Source organism: Apodemus sylvaticus, chromosome X (genome assembly GCF_947179515.1).
Source record: "Apodemus sylvaticus chromosome X, mApoSyl1.1, whole genome shotgun sequence".
Lineage (NCBI taxonomy): Eukaryota > Metazoa > Chordata > Mammalia > Rodentia > Muridae > Apodemus > Apodemus sylvaticus.
The window spans coordinates 80,358,130-80,380,887 of NC_067495.1; the positions used below are offsets into that span (position 1 = coordinate 80,358,130).

A 22,758-nucleotide genomic window follows, 5' to 3' on the forward strand; every position below is an offset into this window, starting at 1 on the left:
ATGACCATGTGGGTTTTTTTCTTTGAGTTTGTTTGTGTAGTGGATTACATTGATGGATTTCCATATATTGAACCATCCCTGCATCCCTTGGATGAAGGCAATTTGATCTTGATTGTGGTGCATGGCTGTTTTGATGTGTTCTTGGATTCGGGTGACAAGAATTGTATTATTTTTGCATCAGTATTCATAAGGAAAATTGGTCTGAAGTATTCTTTGTTGGATCTTTGTGTGTTTTTGTTATCACCTTAATTGGGGCTTCATAGAACGAGTTGGGTAGGGTTCCATCTCTTTCTTTTTTGTGGAATAGTCTGAAGAGTATTGGTACTAGGTCTTCATTGAAGGTCAGACAGAATTCTGCCCTAAAACCATCTGGTCTTGTGCTTTTGTTGGTTGGGAGACTTTCAACAACTGCTTCTATTTCTTTAGAGGTTATGCAACTGTTTAGATGGTGTCTTAGTCTTCTATTCCTGCACAAACATCATAACAAGAAACAATTTTGGGACGAAATGTTTTATGCTGCTTACATTTCCATACAGCTGTTCATCACTATAGGAAGTCAGGACTGGAACTCAAGCAGGTCAGGAAGCAGGAGCTGATGCAGAGGCCATGGAGGGATGTTTCTTACTGGCTTGCTCCCCCTGGCTTGCTCAGCCTGCTCTTTTATAGAACCCAAGAATACCATACCAGAGGTGGTACCACCCACAAGGGGCCCTCCCTCCTTGATCACTAATTGAGAAAATGACCCACAGTTGGATCTCAAGGAGGCAATTCCCCAACTGAAGTTCCTTTCTCTGTGATAAATCCAGCCTGTGTCAAGTGGATACAAAAAGTCAGCCAGTACAAAACTCCTTTTCAACTTGACACACAAACACATCACTATTAAGCCTCAACCCTTACTTTCTTATTCATTGCCAAGATCTAAATTACTTTAAAAGTCCCACAGTCTTTACATATTAAATGTTAAATCCCTTTAAAATGTCCAATATCTTTTAGAATTCAAAGTCTTTTAAAAATTCAAAGTCTCTTAACTGTGGGCTCCACTGAATTACTTTCTTCATTCAAGATGGAAAATTATCAGGGCATAGTCACAATCAAAAGCAAAACTCAAACTCTAATGGTTCAATTTCTGGGATCCAACTCATGATCTTCTGGGCTCCTCCAAGGGCTTGGGTCACTTCTGCAGCTCTGCTCTTTGTAGCACACACCTAGTCTTCTAGGCTCCAGCTGTCTATACTCCAATGCTACTACTGTTCTTGGTGGATATCACATGGTACTGGCATCTCCCAAACACTACTGTCTTCTGCTGTATCTAGGCTTCACAAATAGCCTCTCATAGGCTCTTTACATGGTGTTAAGCCTCAACTTCTATGCATGACTCCTTCAGTCCTGGGCCACCAATTGGAACTGAGATTACACCTTCACCAATGGCCTTCCTTGGCCCCTCACAGTGCCGAGATCGGCTGTTCTTCATGACCCCTTTGTGCCTTCAAAACCAGTACCATCTGTGTTACTCTTATACAGTACCAATTGCAGGCTCAGCACAAAATACAACCCTGGATATCTCTGGAACTCAACCTCTGAGCTCTCAGAAAACACTTCCCAGAAGATTTCACCTCAGTGATGCTGGTCTGTTCTTAATCACTGCTAACTTCTTAGCCCCAGCTTACCAGCATCAATACTCCCAGTAACACAAAGGTTTGCTTTAGTGTTTCTGATATTTTGTTAATCACAGATGATTATTCAGCCCTAGCTAACCAAAACCACAGAATCTTCACAATGAAAACATGGCACTCATAAGAGTCTTTAATCTTTCCTCTGAAATTTCACAAGCCAGGCCTCTGTCTTCTACACTGTTCTCAACATTATCTTCCAAACTCCTATACAACATCCCACAGAGCTCTTAACACCCAATGGACCATCTAGCCCAAACTTTCAAAGTCCTTCCACAGTCCTCCCCAGAACATGGTCAGGTTGTCACAGGAATACCCCGCTATGCTGGAACCAATTTGTCTTATTCAGGGTTTCTATTCATGCACAAACATCATGATCAAGAAACAAGTTGGGGAGGAAAGAGTTTATTCAGCTTGTATTTCCACACAGTTGTTCATCATGAAAGGACATCAGGACTGGAACTCAAGTCAGGAAGCAGGAGCTGATGCAGAGGCCATGGAGAGATGTTTCTTACTGGCTTGCTTCCCCTGGTTTGCTCAGCCTACTCTTTTATAGAACCAAAGAATGGCCTTCCTTGGCCCCTCAGGGCCCAGGGATGGATGACACCACTCACAAGGGGCCCTCACCCCTTGATCACTAATTGAGAAAATGCCCCACAGCTGGATCTCATGGGACCACTTCCCCAACTGAAGCCCCTTTCTCTGTGATAACACCAGCCTGTGTCAAGTTGATACACAAATCCAGACAGTACAGATGGTCTATCTGATCCTTATTTAATTTGGTATTTGGTAGCTGTCTAGAAAATTGTCCATTTCATCTGGATTTTCTAGTTGTATGGAGTATAGGCTTTTGTAGTAGGATCTGATGATTTTTTTTAATTTCCTCTGTTTCTGTTGTTATATCTCCATTTTTATTTCTAATTTTATTAATTCGGATAATATCTCTGTGCTCTGTGGTTAGTCTGGCTAAGAGTTTATCTATCTTGTTGATTTTCTGGTTTTGTTGATTCTTTGTATAGGTTTTTGTTGTTGTTTGTTTCTACTTGATTGATTTCGGCCCTGAGTTTGATGATTTCCTGCCTTCTACTTCTCCTGGGTGAAATAGCTTCTTTTTGTTCCAGGGCTTTCAGGTGTGTCATTAAGCTGGTAGGGTATGCTCTCTCCATTTTCTTTTTGGAGGCACTCAGGGCTATGAGTTTTCCTCTTAGCACTGCTTTCATTGTGTCCCATAAGTTTGGGTATGTTGTGCCTTCATTTTCATTAAATTCTAAAAAGTGTTTGATTTCTTTCCTTATTTCTTCCTTGAGCAAAGTATCATTGAGTAGAGCATTGTTCACCTTCACTCTCATGGAAATGAATATTGATTTTAATACATTTATCACAGGTTAGTTGCTTAATACATTTGAAGCCCATTGCAAACTAGGTGAATGATAATGGTAACAATCTGTTTTCTTCATCATACCGATGTATCTAAGACTTAAAAATATAGTTGCACCATGATATACGATATATAAATACTTTTTCATGATATTATTACCACAGTGATATGAGTAGTAGCAAAATAATGAAAAAGTGTCTAAATACGTATCAGGCTACTGAGAAGGGTCTTCCTTTCTTTAACAGAATTATCTAGTAATATATTCATTCCATGTTATACAAATTGCATTTTGTCATTCACTCACATGTTGCTTTATGTTTAGTTTAACAAGAGGAAGCTGAATGGGAAAAAGGCACACAAATGAATCATATTTCATAACTGCCAAAAAATTCTTTAAATCACAACACTTTGCTAATTAGATGACACTATTTTTTTTTTGCATTGGCATAGCTTTAGTGAAATAAAATGACAAACAAAAGTATCAGTCTTGGCTCTATGTGATAAGCATCTTTACTCAGCTAATTGATATATGGAAGAAGACTGACTTTAAATAACACATGTATTCATTTTGTAAGATGAGTATACATAGGTGTAAAATCCAATCCAACACAATATATTCTGACTTCTGCTTAATTCCAAATAAGAAAAAGTCATCATCAGATATGTCAAATGAAACCCAATTAATTATTAACGATAACTTGGAGCCAATGTTAAGTGATCTTTAATAGCAAATGAAAATGCCTACCTTTTTAACAAAGAAATATGCTAATTTTCCATTTACTTAATAGAATGAAGCTAAGACAATTATATTCTAATTACTCCAAATCCTATATGCCAGGAATGAATGACAGAAGAATACAGTCTCAAAAGATGAGGAAAATAAAATTTAGAATATAACAGATATGTACATGACATACCAGCATTATAGTGAAAAATATAATTCTTACAAAATGATAGTACAGTATAACTTTTAAAGGTAGTTATAGAAATGTATTTATTAGAAAATTGTACTACACATGAGATTTTCTATATTTCTAAATAAATATCAATCAATACCTTCATTATTCAGTCTTCCAATCAATATGTTCTTTTCCTTAGATATATGATAATAATACGTAGGAAAATGAAAGCATGAAGTCTCATTATTTATTCTCTTCCACAATTATTAAAATTTTCATGACTGAAGAGATGGCTCAGAAGTTAACTGTTATTCTTGCAGGGGACATGTGTATGGTTTCTAGTACCTACTTAATTGGATATACATTTGTAATTGTTATAGGAGACCAAAACTTTTTTTTTCTTTTCTTTGGGTTCCATTGCATACATGGGGTGCAGTTTGATACACACAGAGACAAAAAATGAAAAATTAATATTACTCCACTGTTAATTAATTTAGGAACAAGCATTAATAATTTTAATATGGATACATTTATGATTCCATAGGGATATTTCATAGAAGTACATCCTATTTGACAAAAGTACATATCCTTGTATACATTGTTGCTGGTTTAAAGTTTTAAACTGGCTATATGTTGATATTTTAGATGAAGAAAAGCTGAATATAGTAAACTTTTAGCCTTTGATAGAAGCATAAACTGTATATTTAGTATATAAAATAAAAATATGAGTTAATCTGTCTAAAATGCCTGGGATTTGATGATTTATAACTTTTGTTTTGAATCTTAAATTATTTTTTTTGGATATGATGTTGAAATTTTTTCATAGTGAATGATTGTCTAATGTTAGCATATGATTCATTATCATTATTGTATTATAATGCAAGAATTATAATTGTATTTTAACTTCATAGAGATGTGTTTATGGCATGGCATGGAAAATGATCTACTAAAAATCACTAATGCAAAAAATAATCACTTTATTTTCATCATCAATAAATATGCTACATGTCCTGAAAACATGATATGCTAGAATACGTTTACAAGGAAGAATAGATAGAAATACAAAGAGACACTCATGTAGCATGTACACATTTTACATCACATATTGCTGGAAATTAGCAACAGTCATTCTCATGCTCATAATTCTAATTAAGAATGATCACATTATGATCACAGTGAAATACCCAACTTATGCTCAGTATCAATAATTTCTAGGGAATTCTGAGCTTTATTGGTTTTCTATTAAGAAAGGTGAAATTTGAAGGGTAAATGTGAGTTGGGAAAGTCAAATTATGGTAATGAAGGATAATTCACCTTAAAATAAATACATAGTTGACCTTAATAATTGAGGTATAAATATGACTATAATTAATTTGTTAATGAGCCATGTGTTCCCTCCTTTCTTTCTTTAAACTTAGCATCTGGTCATTAATTAATTTTACTGGCTTCTAGTAATTGTATCATATTTTCTGGAACTATGCTTTTATTGTATTTGAGGAAAGAGACGAATTCTCACGTGAAATTGTTCATATATTTAAATGAAAACACAAGCTCTGCAACACACTGAATTTTCCCATGCATGCTGTGCACTATATTTCTCTCTTCAGATATTCCTATAACAGAGACATTATAAATTCAATTTTTTCTGAAAATAACATGAGGATCAGAAAGGACTTTTGTTAACAGATATGTTGTAAGCAGTCATGGTGATTTATACCTGTATCTCAAGAACTTAGTGGGCCTTAGCAGGTGAATTACAAATAGTATCAGGTTAACTAAGACTGCAAGTGTGGATACTTTGATACATTAAGAATTAGCTATTAAAAATACTCTAATTTTTCAGAAAAAAATAGATAAGAAAGTTAAAAAAAATAGTGGTTCTAAGTAGAAGCAACATATGAGTTGCTGTTTAAGTAGCTTGTTAACAATAGAGAAACAAAACACTCCTATAAAATGGAAAATAACAGGGCAGGTGGAGGTGGCACACACCTTTTATCCTAGCACTTGGGAGGCAGAGGCAAGTGGATTTCTGAGTTCGGCAGATTTCTGTGTTCGAGGCCAGCCTGGTCTGAGTGACTTCCAGGATAGCTAGGACTACACAGAGAAACACTGTCTCGAGAAACGGAAAAAAAAAAAAAGGAAAATAACAAAGGGAGGGGAGGTCCTTGGTCCTACACTTGGGCTTGATGGCCCAGTGTAGAGGAATACTAGGGTGGTGGTGTGGGAGTGGGTGGATAGGTGGGTGAGCACTGTCATAGAGGCAGTAGGGAAGGGGATGGAATGGGATTTTCAGAGAGGAAAACAGGAAGGGGGATAACATTTGGAATGTAAATAAACAAAACAACCAATAAAAAATTAAAAGAAAAAAAGAAAAAGTAAAAGAACTTGGAATAGAAATCATTTTGAGGACATCATTTAATATGTGGATTATGTCTTTAGTATTCAAAGTTTCTAGGCTAATATCCACTTATCAGTGTGTGCATACCGTGATTGATCTTTTGAGACTGGGTTACCTCACTTAGTATGATGTTCTCCAGCTCTATCCATTTGTCTAAAAACTTCATGAATTCATTGTTTCTAATGGATGAATAGTACTCCATTGTGTAAATATACCATATTTTCTGTATCTATTCATCCGTTGAGGGACACCTGGGTTCTTTCCAGCTTCTGGCTATTATAAATACGGCTGCTATGAACATAGTGGGGCATGTATCAGCGGCCCCTGGTTCTGGAAAGACTCAGTGCAGCAGTATAGGGGAATACCAGAACAGGGAAGTGGGAAGGGGTAGATGGGGGAATAGGGGGAGGGAAGAGGGCTTATGGGACTTTTGGGGAGTGGGGAGCAAGAAAAGGGGGAATCATTTGAAATGTAAATAAAGAATATATCGAAGAAAAAAAGAAAAAAAAGAAATCATTCTGTGTTCACTGGCACAGCAATAAATGGCCAGAAATATGATTTATACTTAATGTTACATGCAATAATACCAACAAAAAGACCGTATTTTAAGTTCTATTAATATCTAGAGTGGTAATATCATCTAAAGGTTATATGTTTCATCTTCATACTTGGTCAAGCAACCTAGTTGATATATTTTCCATCCCAAAACCTTATTTAGTGACAAAGTAGGTAAAATGAAATTTGAAAAATTCTGTTGTTTACCTCATGTGTTGCATATATATTGAATAAATACATTGTGGGGACCAGGCTTACCTTACTTTAAATTACTCAATGCTGCATAAATTGCTTCAGATGACTCCACTTAAAATGTTAAAATTTGTATTTATGTTATGCATGAGTAAATAAAAAGAATTTCTGAGTCTCATTGTGTACATACACACTTCTCTGTGTACAGCACCAAGCATGAGGCACAGCCTAGTAAGGAACGTACTACTAAATGTAAAATGTACTATCTATAAACTAGTTAAATGAGATTGAAAACATATGACTCTATGTTTGGATTAGAACCATATCAGAAAAATTAGATTTAACAATGTGTAAATTACATCAGACTGATAAAGGACACAGTTTTCTTACCTGGACTGTATAAAGAAGAAATCAAAAATTATCATGGTGACAGAAGTGCCATCCATTGTGATTGTCATGAGACTAAAAGACAAAGAAATTCCACATGTTTCTTGGGCTTCATAATATGTTGCTCTTTCTATATTGATGAAATTCAGTAAGACTGCTTTGACACCCATTATATCTCATATCTCATCTCTCTCATTATACCTCATCTTGATGTCTCATCTATCAGCACATTCATCAGAACCGGACTAGATATAACAACAACATACATAGCTCATCGTGGCCATATGAGTACCTCTCTTGACCTATCAACATGATTGTGCCTGCTTTATTATTCTTAGAATTCTCTAGCTGTGTTCCTGAGTTACCTTATATCTGTATCAGCTCTCTCCTTTGACCTTATAAAGTATCTTTGAATTCTATTCTTTAATATTTTTGTAGCAGTCCTCACAATCTATACCCATAAACAAGTTATGTATGTATGTATGTATGTATGTATGTATGTATTTAAAAAACAAAACAAAACAAAACAAGACTGTTCTCACCAATAACAAACAATGAAGGGAAAGGAGGACTAGTTTGTAAACTGTGGCCAATAAAGTTAACACAGTGTCTTAAGTTTCTATTACTGTGATAAACAACATGAACAGAGCCAAATTCTTGAAGAAAAGACTGATGTCTTTTAACAGCCCACGGCTCACACTATATCACTGAGAGAAGTGAAAGCAAGAACTTAAGCCAGAAAGAAACCTAGAGTCAGAAACTGACATAATCCATAAAGGTATACTGTTTACTGGCTTGCTTCTCATGGCTTTCTTAGGCTGCTTTCTTTGGACAAGGGATGGCACCGCCCACAGTGTGCTATGTCCTTCCACATCAATTTTCAATCAAGAAAATACCTTCAGAGCTGTTTGTGGAGGACATTTTCTCAATTGAGCTTCCCTTTTATCTGATAACTTTAGCTTCTGTCAAGGCAGAACAAAAATTTGTCAGGACACATAGCATATATAGTTATTATTATAACTATAATAATAATATTGCATTGTTAATGCATTAATGATTGCACTATATTTAATATCAAAAGCTAATTATATCTTACACATTTATTTGAATGAATGTGATTTAGGAAATTTTACTTCAAAATAATGTGCTTTGAGAAATGAAAGCGGGTAAAGGTCACTTTCACCTCCCTTCTATTTTTCTGAAGCAGGGCATAAAGCTAGGACACATTTTTTTGTTCTTTGCTCTTGTCAGGTCTTACGATAATCATTGCACAGGTACCTAACTCTGTATCCAGAATGATAAAATTCCTCTTCTCTGAAGACAGAATCCATGTATATAAATAATAAATCCCTTTGTTTCCTCCGTTGATTATCATTTGCTCATACCCATTCTGTATCTAAAGCTGTGTACTATGAATCACATTTATCATAAAAATATAAAAGCTCTTGGCTTTCAGGAAGATAATATTCTTCAAAGTTAAGAGCTTCTAGGATGTTTTTATTTATTGTCACAAGATACTAGTTCTATGTTATTAGCTTCCAAGAGGTTTTTATTTATTACCCTGAGGTGTTAGTTTACATACAGAGTAGGGCAAGGAATGGCTATTCTGGAAGCCTAAAACTGGCCCACAATAAAGTAATTGGTCCACAAACAGACAAAATTCCAGTCTATTCACAGTACTGAAGTGCAAATGAGTACATCAGTATCTAGACATAGATTCCTTCCAGTTTTTTTTTTTTTTTCACAGACAGAAGCAATTTCTTTTCAGGAATTTTTATTCATACAAGGAATCTGTCACTGCTTTACATTGTATGGTTTCACTGGTTCTATGGAACTTTGCTACAAGCACTCGTGTTTCTTATTCTTGCTGTTCTCATGCTTGCATAACTAGAATGATGAAAATGATGTTACCACATTCTGCTGCCACTCCATTTGGGTATCAGCTGCTGTGCTCAGACCATAGAACCATAGATTCGGTAGTCTCTCTGCTGACACTGTGGGAAAACCACTATTCTGTTTTGAAGAAAGGAATACTTTCAGTAAAATTCTCATTTGAGCCACCCTGTTTTGAAATAAGTTTACTTTTTGTAAAATGTGATTGATTACATGTAAGGAGTCTTGCTCTGGGTGTGTGTGTACTATTTTCTCAGTATAACTAACTAATCTCTATGGTAATAATCTCTTTAACAGTAACACGTGCTTTCTCAACACCTGCCTTGTTTTCTTTTCTGCAACTTTAAACAACCTCCTTTTCAGTTAAACTGAATGTTTTATATACTTATCTAGCACTGTAGAGAGTTGATCAAAATGATGGGCTGTGTGTGTGTGTGTGTGTGTGTGTGTGTGTGTGTACAATTAACTAGCATCTAAAGAAGTATATTTTGCATGGAATTTTTTCATTCATCATTAGTTTATATTAACCATCCTCACCTCTCTACCTTTTTCTCATCCTTCTAGTCCATTAGCTAGTTAACCCTTTTCATGCCTAGCATTCTCATTCTCACTCCTTTCATGTCCAGTCTGTTTTATCAGCCTTCATTCTGGTCCCTCCTCCACATCCCTTGTCTCCTTCTCTGCTCCTTGAAGTCTATTCCAATCAAAACTCAAATAAAACATTTCAAAGCTAGATCCCACACATCAGAGAGAGCCTGAAGTGACTGCCCCATTTTTAACCAGGAAGCTTTTTGCAATTGACACAAACATGGAAAAGGAAATTTAGTTTTGACCAATGGAGCTTCACTGGGTATATCAACAACCATACTGGACAGTCCCTATGCTCAGAACTAGTGTTTTGACAAAAACAATAACTCAAAAAACTTTTGATCTTTATTGCTTTGGGTTTGTTTGTTTGTTTGTTGAATTATTCCCTGTTTGGTTTTGAGATAATAAGACATGAGTTTGGCAAGGTAGAGAGGTGGGATGATAAGAGAGAAACTGTTAGAGGGGAAGGAATATTGGTAAAATATCTTACATGAACAACGTTATATAAACTTAACAGGTTATATTTAGGAATATGTACATATATACATATAAATGTATAATGCAATAACAATTAATGGAAGAAGAGGACATAAATTTGAAAGAGACAAGGGAGCATGTATGGGAAAGTTGGGAGGGAGAAAAAGGAAGGGAGGGATTGTTATAATTAAGTTACAGTCTCAAAAATAAATAAGAAATAATACTATATGAAAATTTGAGTAAAATTAACATAAATGAGTACATTGTAAATAAGTTTGAAGAAATATTATGTAATATTACAGATTGAAAGTATTTCTTTTGAAGTGGTTTAGGTTCGTCTTGATTTGGTTTGGGATTTTTGTCTTTTCTTGCCTTTTGAGACAAAGTCTGATAATGTATACCAGTTTGCCCGGGCTGGACCTCAGCCCCATCCTTCCTTAGCATTCCAAATGCTGTAATTAGGAATATGAACCAGAAGCCCCGCGGCCATACTCGCTGCCTGCCAGGACAGAAAAGGGTCACAAGGTACTGTATCACCCTGAGCTATAGATCTCTGGTGGTGCAAACCATCGGGGGTCTGCCTGCACTCAGGAACTGAGCACATAGGCGGTTCATCTGCAAGCCAGTCCATCACAGGAGCTGTGTCCTATGTGAGAATCAACAGAGGGAGTGACTCCCACCACAACTTCTTCGCTCCATAATAGAGCAGACAGAGAACAACTGATTAACCTTAACAACCTATGTACAACATTGCTTGAGGCAAGACTGAGCAGGGCTCCAAAGGCACAAAAGAGGAAGGCAGCATATCAGTAATCTGTGGCGGAGGAAACCCAGTCATCCAGTGTTGCAGAGATAACCTTAAAGATCCACAGTAGGTTGAAGCACCAGCCAGTGACAATAAGACCATCTAACACCTAGGAGAACTAGATGGCTAAAGGCAAACATAGGAAAGTTACTAAAAGAAACCAAGGCATTATGGCAGCATCTGAACCAAATTCTCCAACAGTAGCAAGTCCAGGATACAGTAACACACCAGAAAAACAAGATTTGGATTTAAAAATCACTGGTCATGATGCTGGTACAGTAACACATGAAGGACATACTTAAAGAAATTCAGGAGAAAATGGATCAAAAATTAGAAGCCCTTACAAGGGAAACACAAAAATCATTGAAAGAAATTCAAGAGAATACAAAAGCCAATAAGGAGGAAATGCAAAACTCACTTAAAGAAATACAGGAGAACTTTGATCAACAGGCAGAAATCATGAAAGAGGAAACACAAAAATCTCTTAAAGAATTAGAGGACAATACAAACAAGCAAATGACGGAACTGAGCAAAAACTTCCAGGATCTAAAAACAGAAGTAGAAACAACTAAGAAAGCACAAAGGGAGACAACTTTGGAGATAGAAAACCTTGGGAAGAAATCAGGGACCATAGACGCAAATATCAACAACAGAATACAAGAGATAGAAGAAAGAATCTCAGATGCCGAAGATACCATAGAAACCATGGATTCAAAAGTTAAAGAAAATGCAAAATGCAAAAAGTTTGTAACCCAAAACATCCAAGAAATCCAGGACACAATGAGAAAGCCAAATCTAAGGATTATAGGCATTGATGAGAGTGAAGATTTACAATTAAAGAGCCAGCAAATATCTTCAACAAAATTATGGAAGAAAACTTCCCTAACCTAAAGAGAGAGATGCCCATGAATATACAAGAAGCCTACAGAACTCCAAACAGACTGGACCAGAACAGAAATACCTCCTGTCACATAATAATCAAAACCCCAAATGTACTAAACAAAGAAAAAATACTTAGGGCAGTAAGAGAAAAAGGACAAATAACTTATAAAGGAAGACCTATCAGAATTACACCAGATTTCTCACCATGAAAGCTAGATGATCCTGGGCAGATCTCATGCAGACTCTATGAGAACACAAATGCCAGCCGAGACTACTAAACCTAGCGAAACTCTCAATTACTATAGATGGAGAAACCAAGATATTCCATGACAAAACCAAATTTACACAATATCTTTCCACAAAACCTGCCCTACAAATGATAATAGGGGGAAAGCACCATTACAACAAGGGAAACTATACCCTGGAAAAAGCAGGATATTAAGTTTCTTTCATCAAACCCAAAGAAGATAACGATACATGAATAAAATTAAAATAAAAAATGATAGGAAGCAATAACTACTACTCCTTAATATTTCTTAACATCAATGGACTCAATTCCCCCATACAAAAACGGAGACTAACAGACTGGTTACATAAACAGGACCCTACATTTTGCTGCATACAGGAAACACACCTCAGTGTCAAAGACAAAAACTACCTTAGAGTAAAAGGCTGGAAGACAATTCTACAAGCAAATGGTCCCAGGAAACAAGCCAGAGTTGCCATTCTAATATCAGATAAAATTGACTGTCAACCTAATGTCATCAAAAGAGACATGCCTCACTGCCATAGCATTACTCTATACTGGACCACAGGCCTCCTCTCGCATTGATGCCAAATAAGGTCCCTTCATCTCCTTCAATCCTTTCCCTAGCTCCTCCACCAGGGTCCTTATGCTCAGCCCTATGGTTGGCTGTGAGCATTCTCATTTTATTGGTCAGGATCTGACAGCCTCTCTGGAGATAGCTCTGGGGACTCTAGTTGGTTGATACTGTTGTTCTACCTATGAGGTTGCAAACCCCTTTAGCTCCTACAGTCCTTCCCCTAACTCCAATATTGGGGTACCCCTGTTCAGTCCGATAGTTGGCTGTGAGCCTCTGAATCTGTATTTGTCAGGCTTTGGCAGAGCCTCTTTAAGGGACAGCTATATTAGGCTCCTTCCAGCAAGTACTTCTTTGCATAAGCAATATTGACTGTTTTTTTTTTTTTTTTTTTTGTTGCATATCGGATGGATGCCCAAGTTTGGCAGTTTCTAGATGGCCTTTACTTCAATCTCTGCTCCACTCTTTGTCTCTGTATTTCCTTTAGACAGGAATAATTCTGGGTTAAAATTTTTGAGAAGGGTGGGTAGCCCCATCCTTCAACCAGCAGTTTTGCATAACCTCCAAATATGGCCTCTACAGATTCTCTCTTCCCTTTGTTGGGTATTTCAGTTAATGTCATCCACTTTATGTTCAATACTTACTGAAAGGGAATGAAGAACATTTTGATTATCTGTGAAATAATAGATGTTCATCCCTTGGTGCTATAAACAGTGAAATAATATCACTTTTAATTATTTAATATAGTGTTCTATTGAATTTGTCCAAATGTAAGCCAAACATAAACATTGTATATTGTATAGACACTATTATAAAACAAGATATAGAATATACCATTTGGAATATTTATGTGTTTTTATTTTTACTTGTCTATAATTGCTTTTATTTGTGTCTTACAAGTTCATTGTCCTGTTTAATAAATAGTCTATATGGAACCATAATTAAGTTGTCATTTTATGGATCTGTCAATATTTAAAACAGTGCTTGAGGTACACAAGATTCCTGTCCTAAACCTAACTTTAATGTAACCGGTAATGCTCTAACTTAGCAGTATTAAATATTAATTTGGAATTACACATTAAAAATGTAAGTCAATTGACTTTTTAAAATGCAGCCTGGTGTTGTCTATTAAAATACCTCATATTGTTGATAAACTGAAAAAGACTTCATTAAAAATATGTGTTACAGAAAAATTGTGAAAATTATGGCCATGAGTTTCTATACTGAATTTGATACTAATTGATCATATTTTGTGAAAAGATAATATGAATATTTTCAATGTTAAATATTCAAAGCATAATGTTTCTAGACCTTACAGAATATATTAGGACAATGGAGGCCATATTCAAAGTAAACTAATGGCAGATTTTGAAAACTTTGTCTTTTATAATTATTAGTAAAACTTAAAATTCATGTCAGTTGAATTTAACCTAGTTCTTTATTGTTTTATGACACCATTCTAGAGGAGATGTGAATGAGCATCTAGCAAACAATAGATGAAAGAAAAGATACCACTAAATTCCAACTCATTGAACCAAGGTGTTATATTGGAATTATATATAAGAGTTTAGGTCAGGTTTTATTTATAGGACCTGAAAGAAATCTACAGGTTGGACTCTTGGACTCTTTCCTTTCAAGGCACTTGTTGGTTTATGTGTTTTCCTAGTTACTCAGCTGCTCTCTCTCTCTCTCTCTCTCTCTCTCTCTCTCTCTCTCTCTCTCTCTCTCTATCTATCTCTATCTCTATCTCTCTCCTCTTCCCCCTCCCCCTCTCTCTCTTTGGTTTGTATGTCTGTTCAGATGCTTTTTGTGTCTTTTTGACAGTTAGGCTTCTCTGATTATTTCTTACTGATTATATTCACTTTGGGATGGAGACATGCAGTGAATCTGTATAGATGCAGCACTTTCTGAAACTTTTTCTTTTCCTTTTGGAGCTTAAAGAACTTTTTTTCAAGATAGAATGATTCACCTTTCTTTTGAATATCCTGAGGGAATAAAATTCCTTGAAGGATAAAATATTTCACATATTTTTGAATATCCTGTGTATTACTTAGCTTCCCTCAAATGTGATGTTTTTCTTGGACCAAATTTCTACACAATATGTAGTCAAAAGAATTAAAAACTATTTTTTACTTTTTATCGTATTACAAAGAGCAATATTGGTAACTCAACTCATCTATGTTTAGCCATAAATTATTTTTAGAAAATTGCTTTTACTGAGACGGTTTATTTTCTATACCCTTTGTAAGTCATAAAATGTATTTTGTTATTTGAAATTATGTATAGAACTTCTGCATTCTAATACATAGATTGAAAACCATTTTCCTTTACAAAGGTTTGTTCTTATAGTCATTTGTCTCACAAAATTAGAGTTTTTAAAGTTAATAATATTGAGTTAATTTTTAAAGATTTATTTTTATTTTATGTGAGAGACTGTTTTGCCTGCTTGTGTATAATAATACTAAGTACAAATGTAGTATTCGTGTAGACTAAAGGAATGTTTTCATTGTCCTAGAACTGGAGTCAAGAACACTTGTTAGCCACCATGTGGGTTCTAGAAATGAAATCTGGATCCTGTGAAACAGCAACAATTGCTCTTATCCACTGGGCAATTTCTGCATCCCCTAGTTTTTAAATTTGTTCTGAATTCTGTACATTTTTCCATTAAATAAATTCTTAATTTAGATTATATGAAAATCATGAATTACATTTTTCTTCCTGATGTATTCATCTAAATTACATGTATTTTCTGAAAAAAATTAGAGTCTGGTAATTTTATATGTCCATGATTGAAGGTCCTTATATTTATCATTTTTATAAATGAAGACATTTGCTATAAAACCTTAGATTTTATTATCATTTGTATAAATATTATTTTTAGTGAAATGATACACCATTTTGTGTGTTTTAGATATTAGTCCATTAACTGTAGCAAACCACAATATTTAATGGAGATACAATAAAACAATGAAAAAAATTGATGGGTATTAATTTAAAATCACATGAAAAACTACTATGTTCATGTATGGTGAGGAAGATATATTTCTACTAGGACATTTTTGATAGAATTTATTTCAATCATTAAAATAATTATTTAGAATCTGAGTATTTTGAATCACTACTAATGCTTGAGTATTCTGATTACAATAAAGATTACAGGATAAAGATTGAATAATTCGTTATCCTATAACAAACTCCCATCAAATTTGTTTAGTTGTTAACTTAATTGTATAATTTTGCTTTTACTTTTGAGACAGAAGTCCACATTGAACTTTAAATTTATTTAAGTTAAACTAAAATACATTTGTTTAGGACACTTTTTCTTTCATTCGATATGATAGAACCTTATAAGATAAAGGGACATTAGAATGTTTCTCTTTATGATGCAGAGAAGGGATCAGTATAAGAGAGGAATGCTACTAAGGGATAGGAAACATATGATGTCACAATGTATTGCCTACAAACAATGGGTAACAGAGGACAGGATAGGACTGGCATATGTTTAAATAAATGTACCAGTTATTCATGACTATCTTTCTTGCACAAATCTTTGGTAAGTTCTTAGCAATAATATGCTGAAGATATAAATTAATTAATTTATATATAAATATCACATTCTGGCAAGAAGTAACATTAACATTTTAGGTCTGAAGACAGAAGTCCATATTGAACTTTAAATTTATTCAAGAGAAACTAAAGTACATTTGTTTAGGACACTTTTTCTTTCGTTCAATATGATGATAGAACCTTATAAGATAAAGGGACATTAGTATGTTTCTCTTTATGATGCAGAGAAGGGATTCAGTGTAAGAGAAGAATGCTACTAAGGGATAGGAAACGTATGATGTCACAATGTGTTGCATGCAAACAATGGGTAACAGAGGCCAGGATAGGACTGGCATATGTTTAAATAAACGTACCAGTTATTCATGACTATCTTTCTTGTACAAATCTCTGGTAAGTTCTTAGCAATAATATGCTGCAGATATAAATTCATTTCTATATAAATATCACATTCTGGCAAGAAGTAACATTAAAATTTTAGGTCTGAAGTAGCCAAGAAAGTTAGAGATTAATACTTAGGGATTCAAACAAATGCAGAAATGAATTTACAGTTTATGAAAGATTTATATATTCTTCCAAGTTATGGAAATAGTAGATCTCAGGCAATATTTTATCTCTAAGTGACATGCTTTCCTTTTATAAGAACCCAAAATATAATATTTATATTTTGAGCATCCAAAGAGCCATTACCTTGAATCTCTGTCTTTTAATCATGAAGTGGAGATGATTTCTTTGGCAAAAAGCATTTGGTTTATTCAAGAAACCTTTTAACATGTCTTGTGCACTGAGTTAATCTGTCAGGCTGATAAAACAACTCCTTCTTTGACCATCTTCTTCCTGTGCATATAACCTTTAATTTAATTCATTTTGAAATACGTAGGTTCTACTTTTCATGTTCTCTTCATATTTGTGGCACTGTCTTTTATGCTTTGTTCTTTGCTGACATTAAATATTTATCAATATATTGTCTAAGAAGTTCAGTTCCCTGAAGTATATATCCAACAAGTCTCACCACAAGAAAAATGTCTCTTTTTGCTTATTTCTAAAATCTATAGCCACTTTTTCATATGTTAGATTTATCTACTGATATTTAAAGTGTAAAGTTAAAGAACTCTGTGGACATAAATTACACACAAAAACTATCATTAATAATAAATTTTGAAATAACTTATATCAAACTAAAAATTTCCATACAACTGTTGTATATGAAGCAAATGAAGATTTAAATTTTTTAATTTCCATTATATTGGTAATAAAATTTTCTTATACTGCTATGGGGAAAACCCTATTTTATCTTAAAATGATAAAAATAATACTAATATAAAGCAGATCATATTTTAGATGTGGCCTATCATTCTATTATTACTCAAATGCATTTATTTAAACTGATATATTAAGAGAGTTAAAAATTTCAAGCCAGGTGGTGGTGGCGCATGCCTGTAATCCCAGCACTATGGGAGGCAGAGGCATCCGGATTTCTAAGTTTGAGACCAGCCTGGTCTACAGAGTGAGTTCCAGGACAGCCAGGGCTACACAGAGAAGCTCTGTCTCAAAAAAACCAAATCCAAAAAAAAACAAACAAAAAAAGTTAAATAAGTCAACCTTAATGTATTTCTTATTCTATAGAAGAACTTAACAATAAATTAATAGAACATTGCTTTGAAGAAACCTCACCATTTATGTTAGGGAAAGTTATTTCAGTTAAAATACTTGAAGATTTCACAGGCTATTTCTAAATATGGTTTCTCCCAACCAAGTGCCTCTTTCTCTCTGTCTGCCCTGATTATTTTCTTCCACCTTCTAAATGAAATCAAAACATCTTCACTTGGGCCTATCTACTTGTTATACTTTTGGTCTGTGGGTTGTATCCTAGGTATTATGTACATTTTGTCTAATATCCACTAATCAGTGAGTATATACAATGTATGTCCTTTTAGTTTACCTCATTCAAGATGACATTTCCTTGTTCCATCCATTTGCCTGCAAATTTCATGATGTCCTCATGTTTAATAGCTAAATAATATTCCATAGTGTAAATGAACCATATTTTGTGTATCCATTTTCCAGGTGTTGGCTATAACAAGTAAGAGTGCTATGAACATGGTAAAGCATGTGTGCTTGTGGTATGCTGGGGCATCTTTGGGGTATATGCCCAAAAGTGATATAGCTGGGTCTTCAGATAGAACTAGTTCTAATATTCTGAGGAACCTCCAGATTGATTTCCAGAGTGGCTGTACCTGCTCATAATCCCACCAGCAATTAAGGAGTGAGTGTTCATTCTCTACATCCTTACCATCATATACTGTCCCTTGAGTTTTTAAACAGCCATTCTGATTGGTGTTGGGTAGCATCTCAGGGTCCTTTGGATTTGCCTTCCTTTGATGACTAATGGCTTTGAACATATCTCTAAGTGCTTCTTGGCCATTTGAGATTCTTCTGCTATGAGTTCTTTGTTTTGTTCTGTACTCCATATTTTAATAGAATTATTTGATTTTTTTGGAAGTTAACTTCTTGAGTTCTTCATATATTTTGGAAATTAACCCTTTGTTGAATGTAGGGTTAATGAAGATATTTTCCCAATCTGTGGAGTGATGATTTTTTCCTGTTGACTGTGTACTCTGCCTAACAAAACCTTTTCAGTTTCATGAGGTCCCATTTATTTATTTTTGATCTTAGAGCCTGAGCCATTGGTGTTCTCTTCAGGAAATTTCCCCCTGTTCCAATGAGTTTGAGGCTCTTTCCTGTTTTTTCTTGTATTATATTCAGCATATCTTGTTTTATGCTGAGCTTCTTGATCCATTTGTATTTCAGCTTTGTACAGGGTGATAAATATAGATCTATTTTCATAAAGTATCAGGGTACAAAATTAACTCAAACAAATAAACAGCCTTACTTTATAAAAATGATAAATAGGCTGAGAAAGAAATTAGCGAAACAACACCTTTCACTATAGCCACAACTAGTATAAAATATATTGGTGTAAATTTTATCAAGGAAGTGAATGATGTATAGGACAAGAACTTCAAATCCCTTAAAAAATCAATTGAAGAGGAACTCAGAAAACTGAAAGATCTCACAAGCTCATGTATTGGTAGGATTACCAATACATAATAAAAATGGCCATCTTACCAAAAGCCATATAGAGATTCAATGTAATTCCCCCAAAAGTTCCAACTCAACTCTTCACAGATATGTAAAGAGCAGTTCTCATATTCATGTGGCACATCAACAACAACAACAAAATCAAGACAATCAAAATATTTCTCAACAATAAAAGAACTTCTGGGAAAATAATCATCCAGAACCTCAAGCTGTACTAGAAAGCAATAGTAATAACAACTGCATGGTATTGGAACAGAGACAGACAGGCAGTTCAATGGTATAGAACTGAAGATCCAGAAATAAACTCATAAACCTATGGATACTTGATCTTTGACAAAGAAGCCAAAAATGTACAGTGGAAAAAAAAAGATAGCATCTTTAATAAATGGTACTGTTTTAACTGATGGTATATAAAGAAGAGAAGAATTTGATTAGTATGTTATAGCCTGAGGATGGGCAACTACAATTTTGTTAACATAGATAATGGTGTATTTATTTATTGAAGCAAATTAAAAGTTTTTGGTATTTTCATAATCAAAGGAATACACCACCTTTATCTTTTAGCACTCATCAAATTATGGCTTCCTTAAAAGGTACCCATCTAACACTTATGGCAAAAGAGAATATTTAGAATTTATAGTTTATATAAAAATTAAACTCATGTTTTCAATCTTTTTTGAGAATAGATTAGATGCTCATTATATGAATGATCTTCTTACAGTATTTATGTTTGTAGACTTGCCATTCACAAAATTTGAACAGAAAATTTGACTTGAGCCACATTGTTTCTTATTTTGAAGTCCATATATTCAAGAAGATTACAATAACTATACAATTTATTAGTCATGAAATGAATAAGGAAGATACAGTGGTAATTTGTGCTATATATCAGGAAGAATTAAGTGTTTGGGGAAATTTTTACAATGTTTTAAAATTAACATCTAAGAAATGTGGACACTAGATTATTAATTTAGCATTCTAGCCTTCAGGTCAACAAATATTTTTTTCAGTTTTCTTCTGTAGTATTCCATGACCTTCTGTATTAAAATTTGAGTGGCTTCCTATAAGAAAATTAATATACAATTTGTTATTAATAGTTATCTCAAAAAATTGAGGATATACCATAGGTTTACTCTCACTTGTATTTTTTTCAGTTTTTGTCTGTATTAGAAATGATACTAGACATTTCAATATAATTACTTTATGATAGCATATATTATACATGATAATACATATTTGTTTAAAATATGCTTCTATTGACAGTATTTTCAAACAAGAATATTTTGTGTTTTAGATATACATTAAATTTATAAGTCATATTCTAACAAATATGATGATATTTATTTTAAAACTGACTTCCATAATACATTTTTGCTTCAGAGCTAAAACTTTTACATTCAAGAACAGGCCCACATGTGATTACTTTTGAAGTAATTGGAAAGTAGAAATTTCCACACTGACATATTTGCATTCAAATTGTTAAGTTTGTAGTGATCTTTGTTAATCATTTTGCATTTTTCTTTATTGCAAAGAGTGTGGGAAAATCAGGTTGAATCATATAAAACAGTATAGATCTTTACAGTGACTTAAGTGACCTTGTTAATTAGGTCAAGATTGTCTTCTTCCCTCTCTCAGCATTCAGTAGTCACCAGCAAATACACTTATTTTATAAATGCACTATTGTGTTAGCGGGGTCTTAAATATATTGCCATGTGTGCTGTAAATATTTCTACTTTTGAACAGGTTTCTATTGTTTCTTAAGAGTATGTAAGGAAAACTTTATATAGAATATGTTTTTTCCTTTAATTTTATAGAAAATTGATCAGTTTGAAATTACTCTTTTATAAATCAAATTTCACTTTTTAAGAAAGTGGGGCAGTTTTAAAATGGACTTGATTTCTGCTTACTTGTTGTTTTGCTACCTATTCAAGTTCTTTCATGTAGAAAAAAATTCAGAGCACTTGAAGTGTGCCCATGCCCAATTCCTTTCATTTTGACCTTTACAATCACCAAATTAGATCACTGAGAACTTTACTAACCTGTAATTACATGTGAAAAGCAAGTACTTTATTTCTAATTTTTCTTTTTCATTGTAGGATATATGAAAATAATACTGAAAAAACACAGATCCTGATTGTTTGTTGCAATAATGTTTGATAAGTATGTTTGTGTTTATATGTGAATCTTTCTATAGAATTGCATCAAGGCATATCCAATTCTATGGAAAGATAAATCTTATTCAATGTATCTTTTGAAAGAACTTTTTTTCTTTCAAAAGATTTTTCTTTTTTCTTTAGTGTGTTAACATTAAATTGCCTTAATTCACAATAAAACATATTGTGATGGTACAGAAATGTGTTGTAACACATCAATGACACTGAAAAATAGCAAACACTTTTCTTTGATTAATTTGTGTAGTTTTATAAGACTTTTACTTTCAATTTGTCACACTTGCAGTTGCATTTTTTCTTTTGACCTATTATGCATCATATAGTATGTCATGTGTCATTTCAAATTACTTGCTTGTCTTTTAAACTTTTATCCAAACATAAACACCATAAAATATATACTAAAACGCAGAAGTCATAAACCAATATATTTTACTATGGATTTTATAATTTTATAAAGAAGACATTGGATAGTCATTCATACATATTGTTACAAACTTAGTATTTTATTAGAATAAACTATTAGTTTAAATAGTCCTTACTTCTTTTTTTGACCATAATGTCATAATATATTTGAATGAAAATTAATTAAAAATTAATCCCTATATTCTTCTAGAATGTGATTACTATAATATACATAAAATTTATATATATAAATAAAATATATATAATATATATATATACATATATATATATATATATATGTATATATATAATTTCCCTGTTTTACTTGTGGGAAATAATATATGTGTGAATTTATAAAGAATTATTCTTAAAACAATAAATAATTTCACTGAAATACATTTTTCGTCTATTATCTACTGATTTGTTAGTCATCTTAATTTTTATCACCAGAATTTGGAGACGAGAGTACTCTAGGTAAAACATACTGTTTTCTTTCATTTTGTGTTTTCAGTAGGAGAGTACATAAATGCTAGTGACATTTCATTGGTGTACTAAATTTTCTTACCACAGTCAA

The 22,758-nt window shown here is 33.6% G+C and overlaps 1 protein-coding gene across 6 annotated transcripts in view; it reads left to right on the forward strand.

The window, feature by feature from the left end:
- Pcdh11x (protocadherin 11 X-linked) overlaps window positions 1-22,758 on the forward strand; it is a 538,787-nt gene that overhangs the window by 418,216 nt on the left and 97,813 nt on the right. The window lies entirely within an intron of this gene.